General features: G+C 41.7%; 1 protein-coding gene and 1 long non-coding RNA gene across 3 annotated transcripts in view; one reads left to right on the plus strand and one right to left on the minus strand.

The window, feature by feature from the left end:
- The window catches only part of ARHGEF18 (Rho/Rac guanine nucleotide exchange factor 18), a 569,373-nt gene that overhangs the window by 464,399 nt on the left and 89,523 nt on the right, over positions 1 to 15,451 (minus strand). The gene's annotated exons all lie outside the window — the stretch shown is intronic.
- Positions 13,436 to 13,961, plus strand: LOC143976081 (uncharacterized). Its single transcript, XR_013272497.1, has 2 exons — positions 13,436 to 13,691; positions 13,803 to 13,961. It is a non-coding gene; the product is annotated as an uncharacterized LOC143976081 (long non-coding RNA).

The following is a 15,451-nucleotide window of genomic DNA, read 5'->3' on the forward strand; positions in this document are numbered from 1 at the left end:
GGAGTGAAACAGACAAGAGAATAATCTATTAAACATAGCAAAGGGTGAAGAAGAGCAGCAGACAAGAGAGAAATCCAGGAAACAATGCCAAAGGACAGTACAGTGTCAAATCATACAGGATCACAATTGATAAGCTAGGAAACACTATCACAAACATTTAGGCTTATGTTGATAGTGCCTAAAGTGAAACTAAATGTAGCTATACTCACCTTTCATACAGCTTTCCCTGTCCCTTACTGGTGCCAGCATCTTCTTTTTTGTGTTCGTTTTTGGCCATCTTTATTGGCCGCTGTGGTATGACGTCACTCCTGTGCATGTGCTGGAGTCTGTCATTCTGGCACACAGGGACTGGGTCAGCCGCTCTAAGTGGAGTTGTGCACATGCAACTAATTTTACATGCCAGGGAACACTGAGAGCAGGCAGGTGGGTGGATTTTATTGCAGAGTAGATAATGCATGTGTCTTCTGCAATAAAAAACTTGCCTGCTTGCAGTGGAAAACATCGGAACTATAGTTTTGCAGAGCTGGAGGTGTGTGGCCAGATTCATTACCCCACAGCTGAGAAAGACAGAGCTACAAGTAGCAGCACATAGTACTAAACCATGTGGACAGATCCATTGCCCTGCAGCTTATTAGTACAGGGCTACAGCCATTAACATAGATTTTCAAATGTTATCTAACAGTGAAGTGCAGAGTCATAAACCCTTCCTTTAAAGCCTGATGGAGAAGAAAGCTGTTTGATGTCAAACATGCTAGTTTTTTGGTAAAGTATGGTTTATTAAAATTTGGGTCTACTGGGTCTGATAAGCATGGAGAATCAATATTTTGATTTATGTTTAACAGTGCGGTGCACAATCATAAAACCTTCTTTAAAAGTATGATGGCGCAAAAAAAAGTTGTTTTACGCCAAACATGCAAGCTTTTTGGTATAGGGGTTAATAAAATTTGCGTGTACTTGGTCTGATAGGCATGGAGAATCGGACTTGTGTGTATCTATGAAGCTGAAAGCTATGCCGTTGGTAGTTTTACTACCAGTGGGGCCTCCTAAGGTTGACACGATTTGTTGTGTCTATAAAGCTGAAAGCTATGTCGTCTGTAGTTTTACTACCAGCAGAGCCTCCCAAAGTGGACAGTTTCTGGGAGAGATACCAGGATAATGATATACCACCCAGTGCAGGGACAAGGTCATCTAGAGCCCAGGGCGAACATGCTGAATTGTGCCCCTCAAGATCTATGGGCATTATGTGTCAGCAAAATTCCCCCCACAAAAACACTAATCTGCATTCTTACCCCCTAAGCATAATTTCCCCCTCCTCCCTGTACAAATCTGCCCCCCTGCTGAAATCCCCCTTCTCAGCACAAATTTTTGCTCCCCCATTCCCCAAATCCCCCCAGTTCAAATGCCCCCCCTAAAAAAATCACCCCTCTTAGCAATGTAGCACCCTGGAGTTTAGGCAGGGTTGCTCCCCAAAATGTACTTGCTAATAATAGTCATCTTAGCTAATTGTTAGAGATCGATGGATTTCTCCCCAAGTCTGACCTTGTTGTACTTTTTTCTTCTGCCGCTAGGTGGCCGGATACTTCGTGGTACCAGATACGATAAGGGAATGCTGGGTTTGATTATGGGCATGTGGGGTGTCTCAGCCAATAGACAGGGGTTTTCTTGGATCCCTTGGCCTGCTGGGAGAGCCTATATATTCGGTAGAGTCAGGTGATCTGTGTTCTGTGCCACCTGGATGGCTGTCTGGGTGGACATGTGTTGTACTGCCTGGGCTGCTAGGCCAGAGATTGGGCCTATCCCAGGCACATCTAGCTTTTAGGCTGTCTGAGGGCCTATCCAGAAGCAAAAGAGAGCAGCGCAGGGTTGGGATTGTGGCTTGCAATCCAACCAGAAGTGACAGTTCTGCCAGCCTTAGAACCTGTCATGGTCAGAGGTAGAGGGGAAGCTGTTGCCACTAAGGGACCATCCACCTTATTACCAGGGACCACAGAGAGTAGCTGAAGCAAGTACTTTCATCAAGCAGGAATGGTGAAGAATCTGGAAACATCAGGGGGTATCAAGCCAGGGACCCAGCCAGTACAGGTGACGTGGAGGTGATGCTTGCAGAGTAGCCTTATGTGTCAAGTCAGGGACCGAGCTGGCCAGTGGGGTGAAGCTTGAGAGGTATCTTGAGTGCCAAGCTAGGGACCCAGCAAAGAAGTGGGGGTGATGCTTGAGGAAGATACCACCATGAAGATTGGAGGAGCTCAAGGGATTCAGTGTCAGTGAGTCATATAGTCTAGTGAGAGACTGGCGCCCAATAACTTGCACCTTGTACCCACTATGTCTTAAAACCCACCATATTCAGAAGGATGTCAGCTATCTCTGGCCCTGGAGGTTCTCATTAGAGCAAAGGAGGTCCTTCTAGAAAACGTCTTATCCCTCCACTTCAAATATCTCCCTCCCAGCACAAATCCCTCCCATCTCTCCTTCCAACACAAACCCCCCATGATCACCACCCTTAGCACCGCCCCTGAATTTCCCTTCCTAGAAGAATATTTACCACCTGCCAAACCCCAAATTCCTCCTTTCAACACAACCCCCCCTCCATCTCCTTGTGGCTCTCCCACCGCCTCACGATACCATAGTGCCCAGGGCAGCCTCCCCTCCTGCCCACCCCTTGTCCCAGCCCTGGTACCACCCATCTGGGCAGCAGCAGATGGGCAGTGTTGAAAGCTAACTGTGATATAGTGCTGAAATATGGTCCCCTAAGTTGGAAGACACTCATCATGCTACTAGGGAAGAGCTGACAAAAGTAAGCCTGGTACTTATGAAGCTGATTAATCAAAGCTGATAGGACATCCTGATGTTGATGTTGCTGGACAGAAAAGGACGAACAAAAGCTGTAAATACATTATCACCATAGGAACATGGAACATACAAAGTATGAACCTAGGAAAATGTGAAATTGTTAAAGTATAACTAAAGGCAAAACTTTTTTTTCCTCACTGGTTAGAGTACATAGAGCTTAGAATGCTTTTTGCAGTTGCAGTTTTATTGCTGTCTTTACCCCCAGTAAGAAGATTCATAATTTCTGTTTGTTCTGTTTACCATTATCATTGAAAGTAAACGTAAAAGAAAATTCCAAATTTTGAGTTGTTCCCAAAAAAGTAATAGAAAGGAAAATCTTCTAAAGGAGACACTAGTTCCGGTGACTCGGGGTCCCCAAGGAATTTCCTTAATTTGCAGGGGTTTCCTCTCACTTCTTGTTTGGGTATGACACAGGACGTGAAGAGAAATCCCCGCAATCGGACACAGATGGCGGAAAAAAATCTAAAAGGGGTTATAACCCTCCCTTGCTCTATCCAAAGTGAACAAAAATTATTTTGCCTATAGTTCTACTTTAAAGATCAAATGGATGAAGCCAACATTTATTTGTTAGGAGTCGGTAAACTCATCTGCATAGGACAGAGGTGGAAATCTACAGGGTTTTTTTTACAACAAAGACTAAAACAGGAGCTGATTATGGCAGTGACCACAAGCTTTTGACATGCAAGATCAATGTAATGCCGCGTACACACGAGCGGACTGTATGGCGTACTTAGTCCGTCGAAACACATTTCAGCGGACAATCCGCTCGTGTGTGGGCTTCAGTGGACTTTTTCAGCGTGCAGTCCGGCGTACTAAGAATTTCGTTTTTTCGAAATTCTGTCCATCGTACTTTGGTTTCAGCGGACAATACGGTCGTCAGTATGCTAGTTCGACGGACTAAGAATGGCGCATGCCCAGAAAGGATTTACACGGCGGAAGGGTGCTTTGCTGTGTCTTGGACTTCCTATTTCTAGTCCCGTCGTACGTGCTGTACATGTCATCGCGCAAGCTTTCGACGGACTGTTTGTGCATCCGTGTGTGGTCAAGTCCGTTCAGTGGAAAGTACGACGGACTGTCCGTCGGATTGTATGACGAAATAAGTACGCCATACAGTCCGCTCGTGTGTACGCGGCATAAAGCTTCACAAGCAAAAGATCATTAGAGGCCTAATTAATTGAATGTTTAAACTCCAAGTTGGGAAACATAAAGAAAGATATCTCAAGATATTTGTCAGAACATCAAAGCTGAGCAATCATAAAGACTAATGCCTTGTACACACGGTCAGACCTTCCGACAACAGAATCCGTTGGATTTTTTCTGACGGATTTTGCTCTAAACTGGTGTTGCATACACACGGTTGGACAAAGTTGGTGGAAAATCCGATCGTTTGGAATGTGATGGCGTTCATTCGTTATGACAGGACTACGTTGAGGCTAGTAGCCAATAGCTTTGGTCTCGTAATTTGATCTGAGCATGCGTGGCACTTTGTCTGATCGGAATTCTCTACAAACGATCGGAAAAAGTCTGATCGGATTTTTTTGTCTGAAAATTTGAGATCCTGCTCTCAAATTTTTTCCAATTTCCGACAGAAAAAGTCAGATAGAGCCCACACACGATCGAATTTTCCGACAATATAATCCAATCCGACCTTTTCCACCTGAATTTCCGACCGTGTGTACAGGGCATTACTGTTTAAAAAAAAGAATAAAAAAGGAAAACCAAACTAGCTTTTCTTGACTTTAAAGCCGAGTTCCACCCAAAAGTGGAACTTCCGCTCAATTGATTCCCCCCCCCCTCCGGTGCCACAATTGCCACCTTTCAGGGGGAGGGGGTGCAGATACCTGTATAATACAGATATGTGCACCCACTTCCGGGAATAGACTCCCGCGGGAGTTACGCCCCTTCCCCCGCCCCCACTGTCTCCCAGGAAACACACAGGTCCCAGGAGATATGGGGACCACTTACGACGTGCAGCGCGACTCGCGCATGCGCAGTAGGGAACCGGGAAATTAAGCCGCAGTGCTTCACTTTCTGATTTCCTCACCGAGAATGGCGCCGGCAGCAGCCGAAAGCCAAGCACTGGCTCGGCTTCAGCTGCCGACATCGCTGGACTCCAGGAAAGGTAAATGTCCATTTATTAAAAGTCAGCAGCTGCAGTATTTGCAGTTGCTGGCTTTTAATAATTTTTTGTAGGTGGACTCCCTCTTTAACCACTTTAATACAGGGCATTTTCACCCCCTTCCTACCCAGGCCAATTTTCAGCTTTCAGCGCTGTCACGCTTTGAATGACAATTGCGTGGTCATACAACACTTTACCAATATGACATTTTGATCATTTTTTTCACCACAAATAGAGCTTTCTTTTGGTGGTATTTGATCACCTTTGCGGTTTTTATTTTTTGCACTATAAACAAAAAAAGACTGACAATTAAAAAAACAAAAAAAAAAAAAAACACACAATATTTTAAAATTTTTGCTATAATAAATATCCCAATAAAAAAAAATATATATATAAATATATATATATATATATATATATATATATATATATATATATATATATATATATATATATATATATATATATATATATATATATTTCTTCCTCAGTTTAGGCCGATATGTATTCTTCTACATATTTTTGGTAAAAAAAAATCACAATAAGCATATATTGATTGGTTTACACAAAAGTTATAGCACCTACAAAAAAGGGGATAGATTTATGGCATTTTTTTTATTTTTTATTAGTAAGCGGTGATCTGGGATTTTTGTCAGGACTGCAATATTTTGGGGGACAGATCGGACACTTTTGACACTATTTTGGGACCATTCACATTTTTACAGTGAACAGTGCTATAAAAATGCACTAAGGAAGGATGTGTCTGGTATGTCATTAATAGATAAGGCACCTCATCTCGGTAATTAGGTACAATTTGGAGCAACAAGGAAGGGATTATCACGGTGCCACAAATAAATCAGCAAATACTTTTATAAAGAAAACTTTTATTTATACAAAAATATATGTAGCACTAACTCCCGAAGGAGCTGCTGGTTAGATTGGTCTTACCGTTACCTTCTTTCACCTCACTTCATGTCTAGGGGTGTCCCGTGGTAGATGGCCCAGTAACTTGAGAGACTGATGACATATCGACTTAAATGGATTTTATTTGCAAAAACGTAGACAATGAACAGTCTCTTAAAATGGGATCAGAGGGTTGGAAAGGAAGTTCAGGTACTCTTAGTGTCAAAGTCAATATTAAAGAACGTGCTTACTTTGACTGCATCCAGAGAATAGCCATTCGCAACTGGATGTTCACTCAAGTTGGACAATCCCTCTCTCACAAGGCCCAGCAGCCAACAAGGTGCTTACTCAGGAACAAGTCTCTGCCACAGACGTTGTTGTAGAACACGTAGAAAAACTAAACTTGTAGAACACTCGTGTGATACCTGGACCTTTCAGCCAGCTTGGCGATATCCACAAGACCGGATTCTCTTGGGTACTTCAGCTCCTCCAGGCTCTTGCTAAGAAACCAACCTGTATGTGGCCTTCTTCTGAAGAGTCCTCCCCTGGATAGCATGAAGTCACTGGGTCTCTCCCAAACCAGAGACGGCACCCAAACACCTAAGAATTCTGTTTCCTTACCTTGGGCTAACCAACCCTGAGACAACAAGATCGGGTGGATCCGCACCCCAGGCCATAGCCTTCCTTGGGGCTGGTCAGGAGGACCAGGACCATGAAGTTAGTACATCCTTCTGGACCGGAACCCCAAACCACGTGACATCCACATCTTAAATACGCTCTCCCAGAAAGTACAGCAAGAGCGCCACTTCCACTGGGCGGGCTCAGAGAGAGAGTAACTTAAACACCCGACCAGACCATAGTTCCATGCTTGCAAAAAGAGACAGTGCCCCCTGTGGTCAGGCTGAACATCTCATAGGCCAGTCAGACTGATGCTGAAGTCCAAATTTAGACAATTGTACCCAAACCAAACTGCAGTTCAGGTGTAACCTTAAATTTTAAAAACACATAGCACGTGCTCTTCAAGAGCCGGCGCTACATATACAAAATGTGATTTAAAAAGGGAGCCATCAATACAGAGTAATAATCACATATCAATAGTAAAACAAATTTTGATGACCAGCTGAAAAGACGGTATGTAGCAGGCCAATTTCTTCCCTACTAGTTTCGCCAAAACATTGGCTTCATCAGGGGGAGAGCTAAAATGATGATCAAAAATTGCTTTAACACTAAAAAGAAAGAACAATAATATAATTACTTAAATACAAGCTACAGTGAGTGACTAGCTGTCCGGCTATAAAGGGTCCCAACCCTGACCACTCCTCCTCCTAGCCCCTCCCCTACAGATGTCCCCAGGGAGGGTAACCCCCACCCTAACAACGCTCAACCAACATACCATGCGCACCAAGCAAGGCAGGATAGATGCTCCCAGGCGCCAAAAAACAGCCAACAAACACAGCCAATACAAGGTGGTTGCAGGGGGCTTGAAGTGGAGTACTATAAAAACTAAAGAAAAAAAAGTCAAAAAATGGTATATAATATATAAGGCAGTAAGTGCAATTAATTTTATTTTTAATCGAAAATAATTAATTATATATACAACTCTATACATACCAAAAATCAATTATAAATTAGGATAAACGGGGCACTGATCAAACAAAATGTTAATTAGCTCTAAGGAAGTCAGATGGTGCAATTATGAAGACAGCCAGACAAGGCTGAATAAAACAAAAAAGAGATAGTTTAATACATAAAATACTAAAAAGATGTGGATCACAAAAATAGATTGTGTGAAAGAATAAATAAAATGAATTAAATAAAAAACCCACCCTAAATTCAAGTAGTATATGGCACTGTAAAGCGCCAAAGTATACGTCAAAGTGAATAAACACTGTGTGAACCCAAGCCGATACACATTTAGCCTGTATTAAAAAATAGCAAAAAGCAACATAAGCCAAGCAACATACCTTCAGCAACAAGGATAGAGAGTAAAACAGCCAGAGCCAGATTGTGACTGAGATAAGAGCCAGACTAAGCGACAAGCATAATAGTGTCAAAATGTAGCAACTGTGGCCAAATGTAACAAAACACTAAATACCTTTAAAACGTCATGCAGTGTAACAGCGCCCCGACAGCCAGCAGGAAAAGCTAATCATTATATCCACTTATAAAGCCCCCCACCCGATTGACAAAAAGGTTAGCCAATCTGGAGCGGACACAAAGCGACCAACACACCAATCCCATTTGCAGTGCATAGCCTACAAGCCCCATAATGCCTGGCGCAGGGATAACATAACCGCAGTACAGCGGTCAGACGTGGGTGTAGCAAAGCCATTAGATCATTGGAACAAGCCAGTGTTCAGTGAGATGGAAGGCAAAGAATGTTAAAGCTGCAACAGCTGCAAACGCCAACCAATCAAAGAGAAGACAAAATAAAACCCACCCTAGTATAAAGTTACAAAAATAAACAATGTAACAAGCACATCTATAGAAAAGATTTAAAGCCAATATATTCGTTGAGTCCTGGATATGTAATAGCATCTAGGTTATGGATCCATTTTGTCTCAAGCTGTAATAATGTAACATCAATGCCGCCACCTCGAGCATGTAAAGTAACATGCTCCAATGTGGCGAAAAAAACACAATAAGGGTCATAGTCATGTTGATTGGCGATATGCCTATTAAGGGCTGTGGTGGTAAGTCTTTTGTATCATGGCTTAATATGATCTTTTATAAGTTTCGAAAATGGTCTTGTCGTCTTACCGACGTAAAAGCAACTGCAAATACAAATTGCTAGATAGACAATACCAACAGTATTACAAGTAATCCTGTGTTTTACCGTATGGCTTTTACCATTGGGAAGATCAGTATCTCTAGAATTAGTAATAAGTGGACAAATTACGCAGTGACCACAAGAAAAAGTTCCAAATTCAGAATCATTGGTCGACCCTTTACGTGCGTGATGGCTTGACACTAAACGGTCCCTCATAGAGGACTCTCATCGATAAGTAATTTCTGGATAGGATTTGACATATTTCTTGATAGTGTTGTCAGCGGTCAATAAAGGCCAACATTTTTTAAGAATGGTTCTCATCTGAACGTGTTGTTTAGAAAATTGTGTGACAACACGGACTGATTGATCAAGTTTAGAAGATTTCTTAGAATGAACAAGGTCTCGCCTATTAAGTTTAACGACTCTGTTGAAAGCTCGTTTCGACAAGGATCGACTATATCCTCTTTCCAAGAGTCTATCATATAAATCTTTGGAAGCCTGATAAAAGTCCTCATCCAGAGTGCAATCCCTCCTAATCCATAGAAATTGACTATAGGGAATACTATCCAGTAAAGACTGTGGATGTGCACTTTTAGCACGTAAAATAGTGTTACCTGCAGAAGGTTTACGGTATAGAGATGAATGTAGGATTCCATCAGGACCCACATGAATCTGTAAATCCAGAAAATTAATCCTGGACTGACTGCATTCCATAGTAAAGGTGAGATTGTAGGCATTAATAGCCAGTCGGTCAATCAGCTGTGCCAGTCCAGAATATAATAATGTCATCAATACATCTATGCCATGCTATGACATGCTGAAGTAGTTCAGATAAGGAACCATCCGAAAATAGATCCCTCTCCCACCCCCCCAGGTACAAGTTGGCATATGAAGGGGCACATTTGGTCCCCATAGTCACACCTTGCACCTGGAGGAAGTGGGAGGGGCCAAACATGAATACATTTCTTGTTAAGATGAACTGCAACAGCTGAAGAACGAACTGGATATATGAGCTAAATTTTGATCCATGTTCATTTAGTTGGTTTCTGATAACCTCCAGACCTTTGGCATGGGGGGATGGAAGTATATAAGCTCTCGACATCAAGAGCTACCAGCCAAGTGTTAGGAGGAATCTGTTTAACATCAATAATGCATAATAAATCAATAGTGTCTTGAACATAAGAAAAAAGTGTGGTAGCATGTGGATTAAGATATTTATCCACCAAAGCGGTAGCGTTTTCAATTAAATTCTGACAACCAGAGATAATAGGTCGCCCTGGAGGGTGTTGCAATGACTTATGTACCTTTGGAAGTGAATAAAAGGTAGGCATTTTTGGCTCTTTGACATTTAAGTAATTCCAGGTATTCAAATCAATCATACCCGATTGATAGGCTTTGAAAATTAAGTTATAATACTCAGAGGTGTAGTTTTCAATTAGAGTCTTGAAGATAGGGTGATACCAATGCCTATTGCCAAGGATGTCAAGGCACATATGTTCATACGCCCGAACATCCATGACAACGACATTGCCGCCCTTGTCGGCTGGTTTAATGACTAACTCAGGATGACATTGAAGATCTTTAAGAGCTTTACGATGTCTCAAAGGCAAATTATGCAAATGTAAGTCAACCAAGTCCAAGTTTTTAATTTCAAAGGTTGTTTGTTGAACAAAGGTCCACAAGTTGGAGTTGGCCTGAAGTAGTGGAAATGTGCGAGACTTAGGTTTAAAAGAGAGTGGAGGGGGAAAGGACACAGGAGCAACCACACCAGGCGAAACAAAGCCAGGCAGGTTGCAGTCCTCTGTGTGTCCTTCCTCCCATAACATAAGTTCATCCATGTCCTGTAAGTCAGCTTCTGAAAATTCCGGAAAAGAAGACTCAGAGGGTGCTGTAGGCGAAGGTTTGTCATAGATGACCTTGAATAATAATCATCGAGCAAACAAATGTATGTCCTTAATAAACTGAAATCTATCAAGGTCCACAGTGGGACAAAAGGTAAGTCCAAGTTTCAACACTTCAACTTGTTCAGCAGATAATGGGACCGAGGAAAGATTAATAACCTCCAATCCTAAATTTCTCTGATTGGTAGTGGTGGAGGTAATGCAGGACTCATTATCTGATCTTGATTTTTCCCTAAAAAAGATAGGTGCCAATTTGGGATCAATGGATTGAGCGCTGGTAGGGAACAAGGAGGATAAAGTGGGCTCACTAACCCAATGAGTTAGGGAGGGAGAAACTGGTGGGGGAATAGGAGTGGTGGTGCCCGGTAGAGAGTGCATATGTGAATGGGATACAGAGGGAATAGACGAAGAGGGTCTACCAGGAGCAGAAAAAGGGGTAGTCAATTGTGCCTTGGTGAGGTGAGTATAACCTAGCGATGGCCGACGAGTAAAAAAAGGTCCAAAAGTGCGGTGGAGGGAACCCGTAGAGGATGAGGTACGATCCCCCTTTCTTTTCTTGGAAGTCCTATGCTGAGATAAATCCCTGTAAGTAGTAGAATTGCTGGGTGAAAAAGAGACAGAAGCCACATTAGCTACATCAGGCTCATCATTCTCAGCTTGGGGTATATTAGAGGAAGCAGATTTGGTGGATATTTTATTAAACTGATTCTGATTCCATTTATAAGCATAACCATTTGCATGGGCAGTTTTATCATGAACAAACTTATTTTCTTTCGTGTTAATAATGCCTAGCGTGTATGCCTCCAGATGCACCCGCAGATCTTTTTCACACTTGGTGAATCTGGTGGAAGACACGCTTAAAGTGTGTTCCTGATACCAACTGTTCATTTGTAAATCAAGTTGACTGAGTTCAGACTCATATTGTTTGCATAATATCGAAATCATGTCAAAGGAGCACGTTTGGAGATTGTGCTCCCATGATTGTTTAAGAGAGTCGTTTATTTTTCTGATATTAGGAAATATCTGAATTCTAAGCCCCCAAGGGACAATAGAATTCTCTGAGTATTTTTCAAAATAGCACTTGTGCCAATAGATTCACACCTTTTTCTCCAGTAGTCATTGCAATCTCATAAATGCCTGGTCTAAATCCGTATCAGAAATATTTGCCTCACTTTGAGATGATTGGATCTTCGTCATAAGGCCATCCCAGGCCTCACCACAGAAATCAGCCATATCAACTGCTATTTACAAATTTAAACAGAAAAATGTTCAGCTTAATGTCCTTATAGCTGTAAAAAAAATTTTTTGAAAAGAAGACATGTTTAATTTTAATTACATATTAATAAAAATAACAAAACAAAATAACAGAAAAAAGTATATAAAACAAAACTACAAAAAAAGAAACGTATACACAATAGTATGTAATTGTATATCTATAGGGGCAACCAGACACGAGTAAATGGTGCGTTCAACACCTAGATCATGAAACAAGGAAGGATGTGTCTGGTATGTCCTTAATAGTATATTAGTATAATAAGGCACCTTATCCTGGTAATTAGGTACAATTTGGAGCAACAAGGAAGGGATTATCACGGTGCCACAAATAAATCAGCAAATACTTTTATAAAGAAAACTTTTATTTATACAAAAATATACGAAATATGACTTAAAAAAGGAGCCATCAATACAGAGTAATAATCACATATCAATAGTAAATTTTGATGCCCAGCTGAAAAGATGGTAGGTAGCAGGCCAACTTCTTCCCTACTAGTTTCGACAAAACATTGGCTTCATTGGGGGGTGTAAGATAAAATGATAATCAAAAATTGCTTTAACACTAAAAAGAAAGAACAATAATATAATTACTTAAATACAAGCTACAGTGAGTAACTATCTGTCCGGCTATAAAGAGTCCCAACCCTGACCATTCCTCCTCCTAGCCCCCCCCTACAGATGTCCCCAGGGAGGGTAACTCCCACCCTAACAACGCTCAACCAGCGTACCATGAAAGGCAGGATAGATGCTCCCAGGCACCAAAAAACAGCCAACAAACACAGCCAATACAAGGTGGCTGCAGGGGGCTTGAAGTGGAGTACTACAAAAAATGGTATATAATATATAAGGCAGCGTGTCTTCCACCAGATTCACCCAGTGTGAAAAAGATCTGCGGGTACATCTGGAGGCATACATGCTAGGCATTATTAACACGAAAGAAAATAAGTTTCTTTGTGATAAAACTGCCCATGCAAATGGTTATGCTTATAAATAGAATCAGAATCAGTTTAATAAACCATCCACCAAATCTGCTTCCTCTAATATACCCCGGGCTGAGAATGATGAGCCTGATGTAGCTAATGTGGCTTCTGTCTCTTTTTCACCCAGCAATTCTACTACTTACAGGGATTTATCTTAGGATATTTATTTGTGTCAGTGATGCCTGATGGATTGCTTTCTGGGTGCCTGATTGCTATTGCTTATGCAGTCTGTGGCTGTATGGACACCCGGGGGCTGTCGGTTTGTTCACAGCCAGCCCATTTCTCGGTTCATATAGCCCCTGTTGCAGCTTTAACATTCTTTACCTTCCATCTCACTGAACACTGGCTTGTTCCAATGCTCTAATGGCTTTGCTACACCCATGTCTGACCAATGTACTGCGGTTATGTTAGCACTATATGTCGTCCCTGCAGCAGGCATTATGGCACTTGTAGGCTATGCACTAAAAACAGGATTGGTGTGTTGGTCGCTTTGTGTCTGCTCCTGATTGGCTAACCCTTTTGTCAATAAGGTGGGGGGCTCTATAAGTGGATAGATTGATAAGCTTTTCCTGTTGGCTGTCGGGGCGCTGTTACACTGCATGACGTTTTAAAGGTATTTAGTGTTTTGTTACATTTGGCCACAGTGGCTACATTTTGACACTATTATGCTTGTCGCTTAGTCTGGCTCTTATCTCAGTCACAATCTGTCTCTGGTTGTTTTACTCTCTATCCTTGTTGCTGAAGATACGTTGCTTAGCTTATGTTGCTTTTTTCTATTTTTTAATACAGGCTCCATGGATGTGTGATTATCGGCTTGGGCTCACACAGTGTTTTCCTGGCAAGTGATTATTCACTTTGACGTATACTTTGGCGCTTTACTACTTGAATTTAGGGTGGGTTTTTTATTTAATTAATTTTATTTATTCTTTCACACAATCTATTTTTGTGATACACATCTTTTCAGTATTCTATGTATTAAACTATCTCTTTTTTGTTTTTTTCAGCCTTGTCTGGTTGTCTTCATAATTGCACCATCTGACTTCCTTATTAACATTTTGTTTGATCAGTGCCCCGTTTATCCTAATTTATAATAGATTTTTGGTATGTATAGAGATGTATATATAATTAATTATTTTCGATTAAAAATAAATTAATTGAGCTTACTACCTTATATATTATATACCATTTTTTTTTTTGGCTGTTTTTTGGCACCTGGGAGCATCTATCCTGCCTTGCTTGGTGCGCATGGTATGTTGGTTGAGCGTTGTTAGGGTGGGGGTTACCCTCCCTGGGGACATCTGTAGGGGAGGGGCTAGGGGGAGTGGTCAGGGTTGGGACCCTTTATAGCTGGACGGCTAGTCATTCACTGTAGCTTGTATTTAAGTAATTATATTATTGTTCTTTCTTTTTAGTGTTAAAGCAATTTTTGATCATCATTTTATAAAAATGCACTGATTAATGTATAAATGTCACTGGCAGGGAAGAGGTTAACACTAGGGGGTGATCAAGGGGTTAAATGTGTTACCTAGGGAGTGATTCTAACTGTGGGCGGAGGGGACTTACTGGGGGAGGTGACAGATCGGTGTTCCTCTGTACTGGGAAAACACGATCAGTCTATACTCCCCTTAAGGGGGGATATGAGCAACATGTATAAATAAATAAGTAGTCCATATAGTGAACTTGGTGTTGAATTATTCACAGAGGACAAGGGGGCACTCTTTACGGGAGGAAAGGAGATTTGATCTTCAAATACATAAAGGCTTCTTCACAGTAAGAGCTGCTTCTGGCAAGCTCAGTAGATTTCTTGAAAAAAAAAGCCTGTATTCTTTCCTAAATGTACATAATATAACTCACTACACTGGTGATATATTTTTTTGGGGGGTAGAAAACAATCCACCTGCCGCCACCCCCCCCCCTGTCGGTAAGTCACTCACCAGTGCCGCATTTACCCCATCTAAGTCATGGGTATTGCTTCCTCCGGGTGGCAGCTTCACCTTGATTCTCCTCCTCCTGGGCTTTGCGGTGGCTTCCCCTGTGTCTCCTCCCTCCTCCTCCTCTGCAACCAATAGTATCGCTTCTCCTCTCGGCCAATAAGGTGATGGGTCTCAGGACCCACTTCCTGATTGGCTGGGAGGAGAATCATGAAGACAATACCGAATATTCATTTGCTATTGTCACACAACTGTGTGGGCTCAGGATGCAGTGTTCTGCACCCCGAGCACACCCTTTTTTTGAAGCCAATTAGAGCCTCAGGCTCTAATCATGTGCTTAAAAAAAACCCCATTGGAATCCATACGTTCAGCACCCTGCATGTAGATTAGGGTCTAGGTGCATGGATTAGGGGAGCAGTGCCCCTGCGCCCTGTATGGATTAGCCACCACTAATATAATACTGGATACCAATATTTATAGGTAAAGTTGATCCAGGAAATATCTGATTGCCTCTTGGGGGATCAGGAAGGAATTTTTCACCTTCTAGAGCAAATTGGATCATGCTTTGTTTTTTTTTATTCCTTTGGATCAACTGTGGGTATAGGATTGTTTTTATAGGATTGTTATTTTTTTGGAAGGACTTGTGTCTTTTTTTTCAATCAGACTAACTATGTAAAATGAACCAGAAGTGACACCAAAGACAATCCAGATATTCTAAAGGA

The sequence above is a fragment of the Lithobates pipiens genome, unplaced genomic scaffold (assembly GCF_037356315.1).
Source record: "Lithobates pipiens isolate NorthernLeopardFrog02 unplaced genomic scaffold, aLitPip1_a1.2 Scaffold_13, whole genome shotgun sequence".
Taxonomy (NCBI): Eukaryota; Metazoa; Chordata; class Amphibia; order Anura; family Ranidae; genus Lithobates; species Lithobates pipiens.